Raw genomic sequence first — 21,626 nt, 5'->3', positions numbered from 1 at the left:
CCGTCTTTGTACCTATTTATACACTATATCTCAATCTTTTTTTTCTCTTCCATTATTTGGGACTTCTACTTTAAATTTTCCCTTACAAACAAGTCAGTCCTTACCCTAAATATATATGTGAAACCACCCATTTTAGTCCGTCCTTCCGACCTTTTATAGTTATTTTGGCTTAGTACCCGAAGGGGTGTGAAAGATAACTAGAGGCGGCTAGAAACACCTCTTTTTTCTTTTCTTTTTTTTGCCCAGAAAGCCTGCTCTTCAACATTTAAAAACCCAATCCTAGCATTTGGCCCTATTGATATATTTACAAGCTTTGGTAATGTCCCTAATAGATTTAAGTTGTAATGCCCCTTTTCTGAAATTACCAGAAACGTTAATGCTTATTTGCCTTTTTGTACATATAAAATAAAATTATAAATACTTACACGGAGGTATATATGAATTAACAGAGAGGTCTGTACCTACACGTTTACTTAAATAGTACTAAAATGATAAATACTTGTTCATAGATACAAAAAAATTTCAGGTAGGTTAATAATACCTACTCACCTGCACATGAAGGTTATCAAAATCATAAGATTAGCAGAAAGATTAATGCTTATATTGTACATCAAATATGAACTACCCACCCAGATGTAGAGAATTCCTATTTGGCGAAAAGCTAGGATATGCGACTCATTTAGTATTTGTAGACGGCGGCAAATCACTTCGGCCCTGAGTTCCAGAAGCTACCAGTTTGGACATGAAGATAAAAAAAAACATCTTTCTAGATATTCACAAATATTTCCAGACATTACTTAATACACAGTTGAATATGAAAAATTTGAAAATGATTAACATCTATCTCTTTGTACATACAACATATAAGAACAATAAATGAATCGGCAAAGGAATGGTAAGAGAAACTATACTTTTTTTCTTAAAATGTCATATAAGAGATAATATGCAACACGGATTTAGTGAATGAACCACCTAACAGGATCGGTCGGTGTGACCGAGTTTGTAACTACAAAATAATCGTAAGCCTTTCCGTACTTTTAGTATGTTACGTGTATTTTCACAAAATTTGTCGCTTTCAGTAAACGTTACAAGTCTTTTGCACGCAAAAAATAAATTTTGTAACTAAGTATTTTTATGAAATATTTGGTTCTCTTTTCTTTCTTGAATTTAAGAATTTCACAAACTATCCTTTTTTTTTTTGCTCGAAGCTTTGTCATCTCTTAACTGATTTGAGATATAATAATTTTTGGACTTGGAAAGTACTTGACTACCCATTAAGTCTCGTAGGTTAATTTACTTTAATCTTGCCTAAAACAGTTAGAAGTACTGCGACTACTGAGGATTTCCTCTCTCTCTCTTTTTTTTTTTTTTTTTTACAGCTTCAAAAAATTTCACAAACCACCCTGTTTCCTCATTTTCTCCCACTTCAAGGGGCCCGGCATGGCCAAGCGTGTTAAGGCGTGCGACTCGTAATCTGAGGGTCACGGGTTCGCATCCCCGTCGCGCCAAACGTGCTCGCCCTTTCAGCCGTGGGGGCGTTATAATGTGACGGTCAATCCCACTATTCGTTGGTAAAAGAGTAGCCCATGAGTTGGCGGTGGGTGGTGATGACTAGCTGCCTTCCCTCTAGTCTTACACTGCTAAATTAGGGACGGCTAGCACAGATAGCCCTCGAGTAGCTTTGTGCGAAATTCAAAAACAAACAAACCCACTTGAAGCACTAAGTAATTGGCTAAAAGTATCGGAAAGATTTATATCTACTAATTTGTATGTGGACTACACTAGAATGATTAATACGTGCTCATATATGCGTAAACATTAAAGGAAAAAAAATGTATCTAACCGTTTGTACATACAAAACATAAGTGATAACTATCTTAAAAAAGTTCCATACATAGAGGTATATCAAAATTATCAGAAACATTAATGCTTATCTACCGTTTATAAATATGCAATAAAATTATAAATACTTACACATCTCTGCATAGATAATACTAAAATGATATTAACTTAACCATACATACATATATAGAACTCTTCGGAAAAATTCATAATACTCGCCCATTTGTACATGGAGATTACCAAAACTATGAATTACCAACTAAATATGCATACAAATTATCAGAAAGAATAGCACCTTCATACATACAAATTATCAGAAAGAATAGCACCTTCATACATACAAATTATCAGAAAGAATAGCACCTTCATACATACAAAATACCTAATTGTAAGTAATTACTTACTCAAATGTTTTAATGTTGTTCTTTTAAATTATTTGATGAAAGTAATACTAAGACGAAAGCTAATTTCACGGATGGTTTTCCAGAAAATTTACGAGATAATAGTACTGTGTATAAAGTACAAATAAACTCGTGTAATTTCGTGGCTAACTGATCGAATAATCGACAGTAATAATGAACGCTGATCTGAATACTTCACTAGTTTCTCAATAAACAAACTGAAAAATGCAATGCTTCACTGATTGTCATACTTACAATGTATCCATATTTCTAGGTATTTGGCGAAGTCTCCCATTCATTAACATTCTAGGAGTATTTTTATCAACTCACTTGACCTTAACGTCATGCGCTCTTTAGAAACAGCAAAGTAAAAATGAAAATCTAGGTTACAATACAAGGAAATCAAGAACTTAGAAAAATTCATACCATGTACTTGTGCACGGAAAACACTAAAATGAAGCTTACCAGAATAGGTTAATACCTACAAATCTGTGTACATAAAGTGCAAAATTGATAAACAATCATACTAAGATACACAGAAAATACCAGAAAGACTAACACCCACTGATTTTAGCATACAAAATACCAGAAATATAAGCATATATACGTCTATGGAAATTACTACTAAAACAAATACGTAAAAATTGTTTTAAGCAAAATGCCAAAATAATAGTAATATAGAAGTTATATAGAAGATGAGTACCTTCCTAATTCTACACAGAAAGTTTAAAAAGTTATATATTTATAACTGTTGCTATGGTTATTGGTTTTCAGAGGTATACAAAAATGACTAAAAAGTTTCATATCCACTCATTAGCATATCAGAGACACATAGTCTAGATATGTGCAGAAAAGTGAATACATTCTCTGTTTTAAATCAATAATATTAAAATGGTATTATTACCCACAATATAGGAATCACCAAAAAAATACCTGCTGATAATATAAAAATTATAAGTATATATAATTATACATACAGGAATCACAAAAAACTCACTTTCAAGTAAAAAAAACGACAAAAACTTCAGAAGTATATATAAATTACCGGAAAATTTTATTTCCCACCTGTAATACATGGAGAACATGAAAACCTTCAATGTGGCTACACCGGTACATGTAATTTAAACATAAAGCTACTTATTGTTACATGGAAAATATTAAATATTAATACCAATGACACAAAAAACGTACGAGAAAGTAATCACTACGAAATGCATGCTTTTTAGTTACCGTTTAGCGATTGGTAAAAGGAGAATAACGTGCACTCACTTCCACCATTTCGAATATAGGAAAGTCATAATTTAAAGTTTTATGTTTGTAATTACTTAATTTCAGTTCATAGACGTTAAATTATTCAACTATTCCACTTATTCATGTGATGATTGACCTCATGCCTCAAAAGTGCACTTGATTGCATTATATATGAATGCACTTGTCAAGTTAACAGACTGTTTATAGTGGTGTTTAATCAAGAAACATAACACTGTGGATATTAATAAAGGATTTTTTTCCATTAAATGATGCATTAGTAAATTCAATATGTAATGTACGAAATGTAGGAGGAGCCATTTTGTTTCTTTGTATTTGAATTTCGCACAAAGCTACTCGTGGGCTATCTGTGCTAGCCGTCCCTAATTTAGCAGTGTAGGACTAGAGGGAAGGCAGCTAGTCATCACCACCCACCACCAACTCTTGGGCTACTCTTTTACCAACGAATAGTGGGATTGATCGTCACATTATAACGCCCCCACGGCTGAAAGGGTGAGCATGTTTGGCGCGACCGGGATGCGAACCCGCGACCCTCAGATTACGAGTCGCACGCCTAAACACGCTTGGCCATGCTGGGCCGTAAGAGGAGCCACGGACTGATCTCGCGTGAGGCTAGTTTAGGCACCACGCTCCTCGGGTCACAATTTGATAAAAAGCTACCTAAGTAAAAACTACCTTTACACTCCAGATAAATATAAAATAACATGTTTTTATTTAAACCAACATTTTGCCTTTGCGACATCTTCAGGGTTGATACACATAACTGTTTTATATTAGAATATTCGTTCTTGAGGTCAGATATAAAGTCTTGTTTTTCTGTAGTGTTAGGCCAGGTTAGTAGCCTTATTCCTCATTTACTTGTATCCTTGAACAACAGTTATGTAAGTTGTGTTATTAATGTGTGCATGCCATGTACTTTTCATGTAATGTTACCTTTCAAGGGCCACGCTGTTATTGTAATAAATGTTTTTTGTTGTTGTTATATTACTTTACATTATATTTGAGTATTTTTTTAAAGTGACTTTTTTCCTATGACTTTATTTCTCACCCCCGTAATACACACATGGTATGCAAAAAACAAAAAGAAAGCAAATGATATATAAATATACGATGACAAGTGGTAAATGCCATCTAGTGACGTGAGAAAAACTCCTCGGCATGCGATCATTTAATATATTAATTTATACTTGAGGAAAACGACAGATTAATGCACATCTAGACACACATCAAAACAGCTCCTCTTTCTATTTATTAATAAATGGTGTATGTACCATTTGACATGTTGGAACTACTACTGTGTTGAACTTAAACCACATGTACATACCTCTTAACAGGGGGGGGATGTGCATTTGTTACAATAATGCTTATTTTAGGGATTGTTTGGAAAATTAAAGATGCAAAATATTATTCTGTAAATATATGGCGTATTTAGTGCAGAATGATAATTATATAATGTTATGAAATTAAAATATTCAGATTTTAACTTTGAGTCCCTACTTAAAAATAATGGATTAGCAAAACGGCAACTTCAAATAGTGACGGCCATATTGTATGTGTTACGCGAGATTCACGCGGGAAGAAAGCGAAAACAACAGCAGCAAGCTGTGTGTAGTTGTGCTTTTCCAGACGTAACTAGTCGATGAGTACATAACTGTGTTTAAAGAGAATAATTTGCATATCAGCCTTTTCGTGGGCAGTTAAAGTAACAAAGAATGATATCTCTTAAGCCTAATTTCGAGGACTTGGGGAGTAGCCCTAGTGAATCAATGAAATATGTGAGATTTTTAGGATTGGTTTTGACATTTTAAAATTATATTCAACAAAAATTTGTTTAATTGCACATGTATCTATTTAGTAACATGCATCGTTATAGGATATACTAAATAACAGTTAATACATACACGCGTCCCTTAGCGAATATTTTGTGTCATCCTTGAAATATAACAACACACTTCTGATTATTTAGAAGCAATAGAACTTGTCAATGTTAAATAATAATACTGGGTGAACGTTTAAAACAGAAATGGAGAGTGTCATTTTCTGGACATCTTCTAAACGCCTGGGTTACCCTCAATGTTTAAGTTATTTGAAAGAGGTGCTGGTATGCACGCTTGTGTGTATGTGTGTGGAGGGTGAGTATGGTGATGTTTTATTTTGTATGAAACACATTCGTGCGATGGTTCTAGAAAAACTGAAACCATGTGTGTTTTTTGAAGAAAAAAATGTGGGTATACTGTTGTTCAGTAGCATAGTATTTTCGCTGTCAAATCAAATCGACTTACTTTAATCACTGATTACTAAGGAATACAGTCTGCATTTTCTTACTGACATTACACACAAGGAATTAAAGTCAACCTTCGTATTAACTCCTGGTAATTCAGCAGTAAACCTTAGAGCAGTGGTTCCCAACCTTTTTTATGCCCCGCACCCCCAAAAAATTTTAATCTGTTCTCGCACCCCTCACAGTAATTATTTATTTAAGAATAAAGGTGAAGGTTGCCAAAACAAATGTTATCTCGCACACCCTGGAACGCCATCTCGCACCCCTAGTTGGGAACTACTGCCTTAGAGGTTGTAACGTTAAAATTAAGGTTTCAATCATTTCGATAAACAGAACGTAGATAACCTATTATGTAGTTTTGTACTTGGAAAAAAACAATAACAAACTTTTATATGTTATGTCACTGGCAACGATATTAATAATAAGCGATTAATTAATAAACGGAGAAAATAATAATAATTTAGTCGGCGAGAAAATGGAAAATAAACCAACAGGAATTTCTATACAAATCTTGTAATAAAATTAATCATTAAATGCGTGAGAAAATTTTATCAGCTGGCACTAGCAATCAATAAGGAAGTATTAAAGCGGAAGATAAAAAGAAAATTGATAACCAATAAATGCTCCATATTATGAATCAGCGTCACAACAATATTGCTACAACATTTTATTAATATATTTGTGTCTAAATACGATATATATAAACATTCCATCGTTCACCATAAAACCAAATTGGTATTTTTATAAAAGAAGTAAAAAATGGACATTTCACCAAGTGGAAAATGTAAAGGTAAAAACACCATGCTGACATATGAAATAAGACGAAATACGCAGGGTTCTTGAACAATGAAACAAAATACAGTAAAACCTGTCTAAGCCAAAAACTGAATAGGGCGGAAACCTGTACAAGCCAGAAATATCAAAATTTTGCAGCATTATCTGAAGATTTCTTTAATAAAGGGCCCTCTGTATAGCGAAACCTGCGTAACGCGGACCGAAAACTATCTTTTACCTACCTCATCTATCAACAAGCAGGATTAGAACCTGAATAAGGCAGAAAAAATGTTTTTGATTAAATATTAATTTCTTATTAAATCAATAATTTCTTTAAATATTAATAAATTATCGGACATTTTGTTACAGTAAGTATTGATTAAATATATTCTGTTCTTTTTCTGTCGTCTTTATTCCGGAGGTCGCTATTCGAAAGAACGAATGATTGTACCTTGGGTCGCATATGCTGATGGAAAACTAGAGAAACTATGGGTAGTAACTAATTAAGTGAAAATCTGTGCTGTTTCAAAAATTCAAAGAAGAATCAACTTCCTGTGGAATGGAAAGCGAATAATAAAGTGTGGATGACAAGCGCTATATTTTTGGACAAAGGCGGAATTTTTGAACAAATTAAACAAAAGAATGGAACAAGAAAATAGGAATATTCTACTTTTCCTAAATAATGCAACTTGTCACCCAAAAGTTCAACTTTCAAATGTTCGTTTAGTCTTTCTACAACGTCAGTTCTACAGCCAATAGATAATGGAATTATACAGTGTATAAAATTGAAATATAGAAAATTGATGTTTCACCATATTATTGAAAACATGGACGACTGTGAGAAAGCATCTGAAATGGCCATGAAAACTGACGTGTTAGACGCAATTGCATTTTTAAGTCATTCAATCAAATGCGTAAAAGATGAATACGTAATAAAGTGCTTTCGAAACTGTGGATTTATTCTTGATAATGACGGAGATTGTGGAGAAGTTGTTTGTTGTGAGGATTCTAGTGAAATTCAAACTCTGATTGAGAAGATTGATGCAAATGATTCTGTGAACGTGGAAAGTTTTGTGAACGTTGACAAGAATGTTTCAACAGAAACTGATGAAATTGACTTAAAATCTGTAATAGAATTGCAAGATGGTAACAGTGTGATAGATTCAGAAGATGAATGTTTCAATATAGCTTTTTAATGCATGTGACGTATATTATTGGATGTGTATTGCGCAAGTCCCGCCTGTTCTCTAAATTTGTAGAAAATTCTCGAGAGCAAGAACGATCAATATGTAGTTTACAAAAATTCTAGCATATCTTCGAACATTGATGAACATTCGAGAATGTTGTGTGGTAAGTGTATAAAAGCAAGCCATCACAATGGGCCAAAAGACAGTACTGGTCAGCTCCAGTTGAATGTCGATATGAGCTTGTTTGACCTACAGGGGCTTACTTTTTCTTTTAGCTTCAATACGAGCTTGTCCTTTCTTTTTCGGCTTCGATACGGGCTTGTTCAAGCTCAATTTGTTTGAGTTTTAGCTCGATTTCTAACTTATTTGGCCAGTAGAGACACTAGAGGATTCCTCTAATACTACCTCAGACACCAAATCATCATCAACTAGTATTTCAATAATACACTTTCATACTTCATTTTTCTCATTTATTTCTTAATTTAAAATTCTAAAATGGCTATCTGCTGTGTCCACCGAGGGAAATTGGACCCTTCATTTTATTTTCGTAAATCTGTAGACTTACTGCTGTTCCAGCGGAGGACACGGTCATAGATGTGTGTGTATTTTCCTTACAGCAAAGTCACATCGGGTTATCTGCTGTGTCCACCGAGGGGGAATCGAACCCTTGATTTTATCTTTGTAAATACGTATACTTACCGCTGTTCCAGCGGAGGACACTGTCGAAAGAACCATGCTTCGGAATCCTACTGTTTCACAGTGTTATTATAATAGCATCAAAGCTGGCTTTAACATTTCACAGGAAGTAAAGCTTAACAGGACAATAACATTTATTTCAATTGGTTATTTGTTCAACAATTTGTTTTCTTAGTTGCCTGACTGTTATTTTTAATTAATTGAAAACACATGATTAAGAAAATATTACCAAATTGTCAGATTAGAAACATACAAACTAACAAACAGAACTGACCTCGTCAACGGCCCAGTGGTTAGCACGCCGGACCGTAAAGGTCTTCGTCTCACTGACAAGCTGTCTTCCTACTAACACATTAATTCAAAAGCAAAGAACAGCTTAACTTGGCCTTAAAATGAAGTGTTATGGAATAGTAGCCGCAACACTTGAAATAACTGACAAGTACATATTAACCTATTTATTTATAAGAGTTTTGAAATGTATGATTATAATAGCTTAATTAATTGGTTTTCTTCTGTTTACATTGTTGTTTGAAAATATTTATTGAAAAAAATTTGAAGAAATGTTTTATTTATATACAGTCTTAGATATAAGAGGTGTGAAGTGAGTCTGTCGAATCACATCAATTGTGTAAGAGTTTACTTACAGTTCAACATAATGGTTTCCGGCTGTTGTTGTTGTTTTTAAACTGAATATTCTTATTTTGTTATCTGTTAAAAATTATTAAAATATAAAACTTAAAATTTAACAGTTGATGTTTTGTAGCGACACCATCACCCAAACTTCTAAAGTGGGTGCTGTTTCTATCAAATCCAACATTTGAACGCCTTGTTAATTAAAATATCATAAATATTTTTTTTTGCAGTCACTATTAACAAACATTAATTAAGATGTTAGTTCAATGATGTAATGCACAATATTCTACTGAATATCAGAAATGTGCTTTAGTGTAAAAGGTCAAATTATACACATGCAGTTTCTTGTCATCAGCCGCATGCACTCAGTATAGTTGTATTAAATATTATTATTTACTCTTTACTGCTTAAGCTAATATCACGTGAATCTTTAATTAGAAGAATTTCACAACATTTAGCAAATTTTCGCTTAAAACTTGGCAAGGAATAATATCCACCCACCCCTACGATTCTGTTAAAATCTTGACTTAGAAATTGTTAATTCAGTTTGCTTGACCTAACTAATACTTGTGTATCTGCTCGTGCTTTCACCTTATAGTTTTGCTGCTTTAAATCAGCCGTCTTTAATATAAATGCCAAAAGAATTAAAAACTGCTAACCTTTACTTCTAACTGTAGTAAAAGTGTTAGGCCGATAATTCACGCAAATCTTTCGTAGGCGTTCGCAAAAATGTTGGTAAAATTGAGCGGATTTTATTGAAATTTATATTTTGAAATTTAGTAGGTGAAGTATAGGTCCAGAGAGTAAATCTGCTGAAAATATATGATAGTTTGGATTAACATAGTCCGAGCTACAGAGAATCGAAAGTCGCTAAACTATCGCTTCTGTTAATAACGCACAGTGTATCCTGCAGGTTATTTTGGCCTTAGGACACACTACTACGTATGTCTTGAATAGGTGTACTATTTTAAGTCACACTTCTGTGTTAGAAGCAAAGAAATATCCGTTGCTAATACGAGTACAAAAAAATCATAATACAGCATTAATTAGTTAAAATAAAAAATATTTAACTTTTTACTTGCTCTCTATTTTTCCCTTCCTCATGTTTTTCTACTTTAATATGTCCATGCATCTATGTTTGAACACTATATCAACAAAATTGAAAAAATAAAAACTACAATCGATATCAAAATACCCGATCCCAACGTGTACGTATATATATATATATTTGACTAATGTTCGTGATCTATCTATAATTCATAATTTTTACTAAAACTAGAACAGTTTCAATCACAGTTTCATTTTTTCAAGATTTTGCATAAAGTATAGTGTCTTCAAATGATTGTACTCATATATGTAAAACGTAACCATTTGTAAAAGAAGAAAGTTGCACATCAAACATTTTGGGCATGACCAGGTGGTTAAAGCGCTCGACTCATAATCCGAGGGTCGCGGGTTCGGATCCCCATCACACCAACATGCTCGCCCTTTCAGCCGTGGGGGCGTTATAAAGTGATGGCCAATCCCACTATTCATTGGTAAAAGAAGTAGCGGTAGGTGGTGATGACTAGCTACCTTCCCTCTAGTCTTACACTGCTAAAGTAGGGACGGCTAACCCAAATAGCCCTCTTGTAGCTTTGAGTAAAATTCAAAACCAAACCAAACCAAAATCGTTGTTGGTTCCACATACTTTCAGATTTATTCCAGTTTCGTGAGCAGGCGGACTGTCCGGTTTTGTGTTCTGCTACCACAAGTGTGCGACAGTGAAATCCTATTATTTTATTAATATAGCGCAAGAGTTGGTGGTGAGTTTGACTAATTGGCTCCCTTCCTTTTAACCTATCAGTTTGAAAATAGGGACTGCTAATGCAGATAAATAGTCATTGTGCAACTTTGCGCGACAATCCGAAACCAACCAACACCACTACTTTCATATAACTTCAGTCAAATTTGGTAAACTTTTACGAACAACTTCGCTATTTTTTTTAAATACATTGACAATAACGCGTTCTCGTATTCATGGTACAGTTCTTGATAAAGATAAGTAAGTGTACATAGACATAGAGTTCATGCGCCCCAACGCTGGAAGTCCAGCAGCGTTCGATCGCTAGAGCCAAAGGACTTAGAGCAACAGGATGTACAGGGATCAGAAGGAGACTGCATGATAGAAGTTCAAAATAACGTAGTGCTATGTCTTACTGAAACACATTTAGCCTTACAGCATTGTCAGTCTACAACTTTAGTAGGGACAGTTTTTCATTGTCTCTTGGTTTTCAGCAGTGTTCATGCACACATGCTACATTGTAATTTATGAATTCTTCTCTTTCCAAACTTAAGAGTTAAGTCTGATAAAAACGAGAAAAATGGAATACTATTTCCAACAAACATTGTAATGCATCCGAAGAATATTTGATGTCTGGTCAAGATACGTTTTATGAACTTGTATATAACTGTATCTTTGTACTCGTTTTGCTGCACTGTGTATCCAATGTTCTGTGGTTTACGCCCCATTCCAGCTGGAAAGGCTGACATGGCCAGTTGTTTGAGGCACTTGACTCGTAATCTGAGAGTCACGGGTTCGAATCACCATCATACCAAACATACTCTCCCTTTCAGCCGTGGGGACATAATAATGTTATGGTCAATCCCACTATTCGTTGGTAAAAGAGTAGCCCAAGAGTTGGCAGTGGGTGGTAATAACTCGCTGCCTTCCCTCTAGTCTTACACTGCTAAATTAGGGACGACTAGCGCAGATAGCCATCGTGCAGTTTTGCGTGAAATTCAAAACAACCAAACCCACTAGAAAAATTACCGCGCTCCACACTTTGGGACCGTGTGCGCGTTATAAGATTAGAGTAGAGTAGTCCATGAGTTGACGGTAGATGGTTTCCCTTTCTCTCATCTATTATTTCAAAATTTGTGCTCGATAGTGCAGATTTATATATGAACACTTGGGCATGATTTAAAATATTGGAACATTGTGGCCATTGCTTCAGCAGAAGCCCTATTACACATTTTCTTGCGCTATGTTGAAAGGAACTGCTTATGCTGGGCTGTTTAGTGCTTCTCTAATCAGGATACACAGATCTGTGTCTTTTGAACTGCTTTTACCTTTGTTTGGGCACTAGGATTGAATAAGAATAACAGACATTATTTCTTGTGTAATTCATAACTCTGTGTTTTGTTAAAACGTTTTCATTTGAACCGTATATATTAAAATAATCTTGAATCTAGGTTTAGAGCGAGAAAGAATAAAATTCGATATCTTTTATACTAACATACATTTTACCACATGTTTCGTATCTTTGTTTAAAACTTCTTTTGTTTGTTTGCATTATTGACAGGATCTATAAACCAAAATAAAAAGTTGCAATTAAAAACAAACAAATAATATCAAAACACAATGTACAATATAAATTTTACAACTTTAGTCGTATAAGTACGAGTACACTGCGTTGGTAATACACTGTTACATATATTCCATCTAATCTTTATCTTTAAAAGCTAAAACTATCCGCAATAACTCAACTCACATTTGAATGCTGGTAACAGGCGAAAAAATGTTATTTTTTAAAACTAGTTTATGGTAACCCTAACAAGAAGCTAAAATTAGCCATAACATAGCAAGTTAGTTAAATATTATGCAAACAAATTTCGAACATTATCGGCAAAGAAAAACAAAATAACAAGTGAATCCAAAATATCTTATTCTCTCTCTCTCTCTCTCTCACACACACACACACACATGCTGTGAAAACTGATGATTTCGCCAGTCTGATTGGCTTCCTAATTATGTTGGCTACCGCGTGGCGCTATCTGGCTAGCAAAATTGGAACTATTACTTCATCTTCTCTCCCCCTCCCCTGAGGCAGCCAGTTAGCACGTACCTCCAGAGTGAAGGGCTTCTTACTTATTTTAATCTCTAGTTCTTATCAATATTGCCAACTTTATAATTTTTGCTTACACATTTGATTGCATTACTTAAGTTTTACAAAGGTGGATATTGTTACTATAGGCGGAAAGTGTTACCAAGATAAATGTTACAATACGCCTGAATGATTGCATACAAATTTCAACTTGTTTCAACTTCTACTTATTGTTTTCGTATCATATTTAACTGTATTTTTATATTTACAAAGACAGATTATATTTTTATAAGCAGACAATGTGCTCTACTTCATTAGAATTCCATGTGGATTTGAACTTGTCTCAACTTATGTTTATAATTTTTATTTATACATTCAGTTGCATTACATGTGTTTTTTAAAGGCAGATGATGTTAATAAGGACAATATTTCTATAGGCAGTCGATCTTACAAAAGATTGCGTTTCTCTAGGTGGATGGTGTTACCAGACACATTATCTTACTGAGGTCAGTGTCTCTGTAGACAGATAAGATAGTTCAATAGGATGATGAGATTAGATGAGAGCATCACAACATGTGATTACCTCATCAACATTGTAGTCTAAATTTAATTATGTTTCCTAAAAGTTATAAGTAAGATTATTTGAATGAGACTGTACAAATGAGAATGTTTTTCAGTTGATAAGTAACTTTCACACGTCATAAAAGTTTTGAATACAACTAAAACTATTATTTAATGTGACATCTATTATAACATAGTGTACTACATATGTTAGGTTTATGAAAATACTCTCTTAACTTTTCCATTATTTGCTGGAGGCAAGTACTATAGCCCCTTTTACAATTATGTTTTGTTTTATGTGTTCAACACTTCACTAATCCATTAGTTATATCATCTTCACATCTATAATTCACATACTATACATCCTGAAAAGTTTTATCACACCTAATGTATTTTTATATTATTGAACTAGACATTACTATTTCACTTAACATAATGATATAAATCACTAAATATGTATTCCTGATATTATGTTTTTTAAGATGTGAACTTAAGGCTCAGAAACACTAGTTTATCAACTGTTTTACATTTCAAGACATAGATTTTGAAACAGTTTCAGGGTAACATGTGTTGCATTATATTTGACATATTCTTGATGTATATAATCATCAATTACAAGCCGGTGTTATTTTATTTTTTTATATAAAATTTGTGTTTCATCATAGCCTAGTATGATTTAAGCATGTATCATTAATATATGTAAGTAAAATCACACATTTAAAAAGTATTACATGTACTGAAATAATTATCTACAATACTTCAAAAATTAAATACACAGCATACTATTTACAAAAACTGCAAATCTCATACTTTATAAAGTACTGGATTGTCTCATTTAAATTAGCTTTCATACAACTTTTATACATAATGTCCATATTACTATTTGTTCATTTTGGTTCAGTATATACGAGTTTAATACAGTTTATAAACAAAAACATCAGAGTAAAATTCTTGTATTTTACTGAGTTCATTATACTTTACAAGAAAAACATTTTATGGTCACAACTCAGCAAGATTAATACTGTGCATGACGTACAACAGTTGATCAAAAGTTCAGATAGGGTCAATCTACAAAGATTCAGAAAAATAATTATGTTTATCTTATATTGATAATTCATTAACAGAAAGTAACTTATATGCTAAACAATTCATTTATTTTTCATCAAAGATGAATTTGAAAATAGAATGCATGATGTAGAGACCTAATACATTCTTTGATTAGCTGCACCCTCTGGTGTGGATTGCAGTTTCTTCTCTTCAAGGCTAAACTACACAGCTTGAGTCGGCAAACCAAAGAAATACCATTAGGCCACTTATAATGATAAAAGTAATTTCCAAAGAGTGTGGACATTTCAACCCTATTGGAAAATGACCATTTAAGAAAACTACAAACATCTTAGTTTGTAAAATACTGACCTATAAGCTAAAGCTCAATGTAATAATATCTGTGATATGTGCGTGTCCCTCCATCCCCTACAGTGGTATGTCTGTAGATTTGCACTACTAGAAACCGATACCCGTGAAAGGCAAAGCACAAATAGCTCATTATTTAACTTTGTGCTCAATTCCAAACAAACAAATACACATGTTCTGGCATGTTATTAGCTAAATAGAACACATAACCTTACAGAAAACATAAGGGATGTTCCCCAAATTGATTCAAGATATAATATAATCATGGAAAGTTGATTCATTTAGAAATTCTATCAACATATCATGCACATGAAATCCATAACTACATTTTCTGTCCCTTGTCGTGATTCACATTACATCCTTTGACCTTCACATTTACCATCTCTTATTGCTTGAAACTGATGTGTTTCATCATAGCTTAATATGCTATCATCAACATATATAAGTAAAAACCACAGACTTCAGAAGTATCAAACATGCTCATACCTATATTTAACAAAAGTTCAAATTAGAAAAGGATGCTTTTATCTAAGATTTATCAAAAATATTGGGCATACATTGTATTTTTGAATTCCTTAGAATCAAAATTTGTAAAACAACTATAATAACAATAAAAGTCCTTGACAAAATATCTTGGTTTTGTTGTTTCTGACAATAAAAGATCTGATCTATAAGAAAAGTTGATTCTTTAGCATTTTATAAATTCATCAACTTTACTGTACAACTTTCATCATTACAGAATATACTTTAGAGTAAATATAAAATTGTATGTCACTGAACTTAACAGTTGGTAAAAAAAAGAAATTTATCTATTCTTCTGCTTTACATAGTGATACAGAAAGATAAATGCACGTTCATGACATTCTCAACATTTAAAGGTACATTAGGAAGTAATGTGGTACTACAATGATAAAATCAGGGGTTCGATTCCCCTCGGTGGACTCAGCAGATAGCCTGATGTGGCTTTGTTATCAGAAAATACACACATTAGGAAGCTCTTTTTAGTTTCAAATTACTACCATCTGTGTTTGACCTAAAACTCTCATATTTATAGTTTTAAAATACTATTATTTACAAATATAGTGTACCAAAATACACACATATTCTAACTTTTTCATGGTGTAGTTACACACGTAAACAATAACAGTATTATTCATCTTACATTTTGGTGTTTGTTCTGTCAATTTATCAATTCAGATAAATTTGAAGAATTGTACGTCAAGTAAAACGTAGTAGACTTGTATGAAAGTTAATTTAATCTTGCATACTTTCCACTAAATTAAACTTTCATATGGTGATAAATGAACTCAACATGAAAATAAACCCGTTCTATTGTCATGCGGTATTCTAACGTAATAAAAACAAAGAACTAATATATTTCGTCTGATATATAAAAAAACAAACAGAACACTTATTGTAACTTTAAAAAATAGATTCTTCTCACATAGATACCGAGAATTTGTAAACGTTACAATATTCACTGAAATTAGATATTCATTGTAATAACAGAAACTTATTCACATGTCACATTATCATTCATTTATATTTTATAAAATGTCATATGTAGTTGCTTTAATGCTAAACGAAAAATGTGATGTGCTGACGATTTCTATGGAGGCAGAGTTAACACTATTAGACTCTTGTGAGGTATAAAGAACACAGAATGTGTTAAATACTGTAACTTACATCACTATCATTGGAAGAGTAAGTACCACGAATATCATAGTGCGTGTTTTTAATACTATCACATACTTGTAAGTTTTGTGACTTTACGACAGGTGTGGTATAAAAGAAAAGACATTAATAATTTTACATAAAATTAGTTTGCGAAGAGTATTAATATAAATTCACATATAAAATCACGTCAGCCATTCAACAACGTGATTAGACCAAAGTTAATCATTTATTTATAGAGACCTCTGGTTAAAGGCGCTTATTCTCTTATTATTATAATTAAATTATTGTTATTCATACTATATAATACGATAACAGAGGTTAAGTTTTTATAATTTAAACGTCAATATAAATTGGTAAACGTTTTATGAAAACTAATAAAGTTCATTGTAGTATTAGAAACATGTTAAGGCCATCACATGCTATTACACAGTTCTCTCGTAAAGTAAAGTTACAAGAATTTCTGTTCGTAGTTTCAGAAGTCGGTGATATCTAGTAGTAATGAGATGAACAGTATCTACTGCCGGACATATTTTTGCGATAATCGATAAAAACGTTATTTTAATGGTAAATACAACCTGGAACCTTTTGCTTCTGCAGTGCCTAGTTTCGTTGGCGAAAGTAAGAATTTTCTGGGACCTGTGTTTGACGACAACCTCAAAGTCTTATGCCGAGACTCTTCAGGTACGGAGCTAAAGATCTGTAAAGTGCACTCCAATTGTCGGTAATATAATTTCCTTGTATAGTGGGGTAGACAACAACATGGTTTTCCTTCAAGGTGTAGATAGTAACAAAAACTTGTTCATATCTGCGCTGCATATACGATGACCTTGTTGAGACAGAAAAGTCTGAACACATAAAATAAGGCTGATAACAAAACCTTAGTCAAAACGCTATTTATATTTGCCATTAATGTCACATCATTTAAAAGGTATTTAACTTTAGATGTTGCATTTCTAGCTAAACCAATGAGCTCTGGTACTGAGCAAAAGATTTGTGAAGTCCACATGATGTTATGCTTCTTCTGATTGGAGTAAATAGTCAATATTATCAGTCTTATTGTTACACGTTTGAACGTTCTTAGTTAATGTAGCTTAGACTACATTACTATAGAAGGGAAACAACATTCCTGTTATTAGAGTGCTTGTCTACGCTTTACAGACTCGTATGGTATTCATGGTATTTATTGTTTCAGTGATAAATTATTGTAATATCACAACGTTTAACATATTATCTATTCTTTATATCATACAAGAACCTAATGATGTTAACTCTGCATTTATAGAAATTGTTAATGTCAATATAATCACATTTTCATTCAGCACTAAATCAACTAGAAATTATGGTAGTTTATAAAATATTAGTTGTTAGATAAAGCATCATATTAATAATGTTGCCATTATTCTAATAAATATCTTTAAATTCCATGAGTATTATAAAATTTAAAAATGATCATCTATATGAGAATAATTTTATTTTTACGGTTGTAACCAGCGTTACATGTTGTTATATATCAGAAGAAATATGTTAGTTCTTGTTTTCCATCATCTTCAAATATTGGAAGATAGTAGAACAGTTTGTTTCTTAGGTTGTGGCCATTGACAACCATATGGATAATGAACAAAGGTCAATAGGATAGAAAACATCTGTATGATAGGTCAAAGTGCTGCTTTTAAATAGTTTTATTCTATCTTGTATTACTACGTCTTGAAAATATATACTGTGTTGATCATGAAACACGAACCTAATAATAAATCAGTATCGACACATATATGAACAACCATTAGTTATAATGAATCAACTTGAAGCTTCTTTGTATTTTATTCTGCTATCCAACTACACTGAACGTGTACGATTTTCCTTGTTTTATGTTTATAAAGTAAATATTACAGATTTACAATTTTAGTTAGAAACTGTATTGTATATTCTGGTGGTTTTCCATACGAAGGGAGGGATCGGGGAGCGTCATAGATCGAATCATATTGATGTGTGTTTTATTTATGTGAACTTATATTGTTTGATCCATAAAATCTTAAGGAACAAGTGTGCTATAAATGTACACATTTTATACTGTTGTGTGAAGAAAGGAATCAATACTGACTGTTTTACTGACTGTTAAAATTAAGAAATACTATGAAAGAAATCTTTACGACGTTACCCTCTCCATTGGTCCATTAATACAGCTGTGAACTTATAATGCTACAAAATCCCCGTCGCACCAGACATGCTCGCCCTTTCAACCATGTGGGCGTTATAATGTGACGGTCAATACCACTATTCGTTGGTTAAAGAGTAGCCCAAGAGTTGGCGGTGATGACTAGCTGCCTTCCCTCTAGTCTTACACTACTAATTTAAGGACGGCTAGCGCAGATAGCCCTCGTAGCTTTGCGTGAAATTAAAAAAACAACACAACAAAAACAATCTTTTATGTTTGGATAGGATTCACCAACAGTAAAATAGGTGGCACAAATGTACGGAGACCACACAGTGTTATCGATATTAGTCACTTAATACTTTAATCTCTTAGTTCTTCCTCTGTCTCTTAATTTCAAGCGTTCAGTTTGGTAACTGGAAAAGTTTTACGATATGTTAATATTATTAATTATATAATCATTCGAATTATTATTATCGTTATTATAGCCAAGTGGTTAGAGTGCCCGTATTCAAGAGAATGGACTTTGGTTTAATTCTTGGTAATTCTGTAAAAGAACTTTCCGACTGTGACGCATAAAATAAAATCTAATCTAAAACTTCATATAGCTAGTGAATTAACAGGTCGAAACATTTTGAAAATAACAATACACATAATAAAGACAAGAACAACAGTCCGATTTATTATATCATTTGTGTTTGCTTGTTTGTTTGTTTCGAATTTCGCGCAAAGCTACATGAAGGCTATCTGTGACAATCGTCCCTAATTTAGCAGTTTAAAGCTAGAGGAAAGACAGCTAGTTATCATCACCCATCGCCAGCTCTTGAGCTACACTTTTACCAACGAATAGTGGGATTGACTTCAACTACACATCTTTATACATTGTTAGAAGTTTATAGAGAGTTAGAATTAAATCACTTTTTACTTCAACAGATAAACACGTGTTTTTGTTGACTTCGTTTAATTATTAAGATGCTTCAACATAACAGCTATTGAATACGTTGTTTCTCTATGTACAAATGTTATAAGTTTTGTTTAACGGTTTTCAGCAGCTCCACTCTGAACATCGTTTCAGTTTCGATTATGTATTATGCAATTTTGTAATTTCTCATAATAAAATAGTTATAAATGGAGCAAAACTTTTATTTTAATAACCTATTTATAAGGATAACACATAAAACACTAAGTTCTACGTTAGAGTAGACAGTCTCACTTTAAAAGAGTAAAACACAAATTCGTGGTTTGCAGAACAAAACTACGGATCATTTGCCTTTGGAGTCTTAAAAGATTGAAATCGTTTTATTGCTTGACGTTAAATGTCAATCTCACTAAGCTAATAGACGTTTGTTTGTTGATAATCGCAAAGATACAAAAAAATGTACTGTGTCCCCTGTGAGTATCGACACCAGATTTTCGTGTTTTAAGCTTTTAGACTTACTGTTTAGCCACGAAAGGGCTTTGTTTGCTCATTTTATGAATTTCTCGCAAAACTACTCTCTCAAATTACTTTTGCCTAATATTATACTAATAATTATTGTATTCAAAATCCTCAACTGTGAGTCTGAAAAGATCACACTAGCTATTATATATAAGAAACTTTATGGTGAATATTTTTTCGTTATTACATATATATTTTAGTAACCTTTTTGTGATTTTTTGATAAATTGTTTTTGAACAGTAATAAACTGTTTTATATCATAACAGAAAATCTTCGACTAAAACAAACTAACCAGAATGAATAATTAATTGAAAGTAGGTATTGTTGGTCATGCCATTAACCTTTGCAATAACAGGGTGGAATTCATCGGTTAAAATATCAAGATTACTTTCTCAATATTTTATATAATAGACCAAGGGCGTGATTTATAAATGTTCTAGATTATTTAGATTGTTCTAAATTTTTAAATACTTGCTGATCGAAAAACGGAAACTACGCTCATCCCATGACCTCACGTTTTAGTTCTATTTTATACAATGTATATTAGTCAACAATTAAAACTGTAACAGCGTAATAATATTACAGTAGTAGGTGTATACTGCACAAGCTCTCTAGTGAAACATCACTATTTACTTCTTTAAGTAACTTGTTAACAAGTTATGAGAAAAGACTAAATATTTTGAGAACTCCCAAAATGTTTTTACTGGGTTATTTGATAAAAAATTATACCGTGTAACTCTTTTTTGTCTGTGTACTTATTCAATGTTTGATGTGAGCGCGTCATACTGCACCAGTTGCCATTTCATGACGTCACTATAAAACAAGACCAGAATGCCACGGTGGTTTTACAGTAGAACTAAAATTGTAAGTACAGAATGTACATGTACGAAAATCATGACCAGATAGATATACTTGCATAATATAAATTTACATCATTTGTGCTGTCAATCATTGTTAACTAAAAATGTAAATAACTTACAAGAAAATAAATATTGTTTTATCCTTTGTACTACATAATATTTTAGTATGTGTTTCATTTATTCGATTTGTATGTATCACATGAAAATCTTAAAAAAACACAATTTATTTTTTGTACAATTTTCGACTTGTCATATTTAAGTCTATACTTCGTATTTGAGAATTAGACCTTAGAATATGTATCATCTGCATCAGCTTACGCATATCAACCAATATTTGGGATAATCACAGCTATATCAGTGAGATAGTACTTTTGAAATTACATTGTAATACCAAAAGCCTGGATTAAAAAAAAATAATCAGGGACTACACCGAGTTACAGCTTTATTCTTACGCAGATGCAAATTGCTTAAAATAGGTTGTTTCTAATCAATATTTAGCAAAACAAAATTTCCAATGAAATAACAAGATAACACTTATCAATTAACGTTTAACAAAAAAAACTCTTGCATGACTATAGG

General features: G+C 32.6%; 1 protein-coding gene across 2 annotated transcripts in view; it reads left to right on the top strand.

Moving 5' to 3' along the window:
* The window catches only part of egg (SET domain bifurcated histone lysine methyltransferase eggless), a 196,199-nt gene that overhangs the window by 12,577 nt on the left and 161,996 nt on the right, over window positions 1-21,626 (top strand). The window lies entirely within an intron of this gene.

The sequence above is a fragment of the Tachypleus tridentatus genome, chromosome 3 (assembly GCF_004210375.1).
Source record: "Tachypleus tridentatus isolate NWPU-2018 chromosome 3, ASM421037v1, whole genome shotgun sequence".
Lineage (NCBI taxonomy): Eukaryota > Metazoa > Arthropoda > Merostomata > Xiphosura > Limulidae > Tachypleus > Tachypleus tridentatus.
The sequence above is the reverse complement of the archived record's forward strand: the minus strand, read 5'-3'. Positions and strand labels throughout refer to the sequence as shown.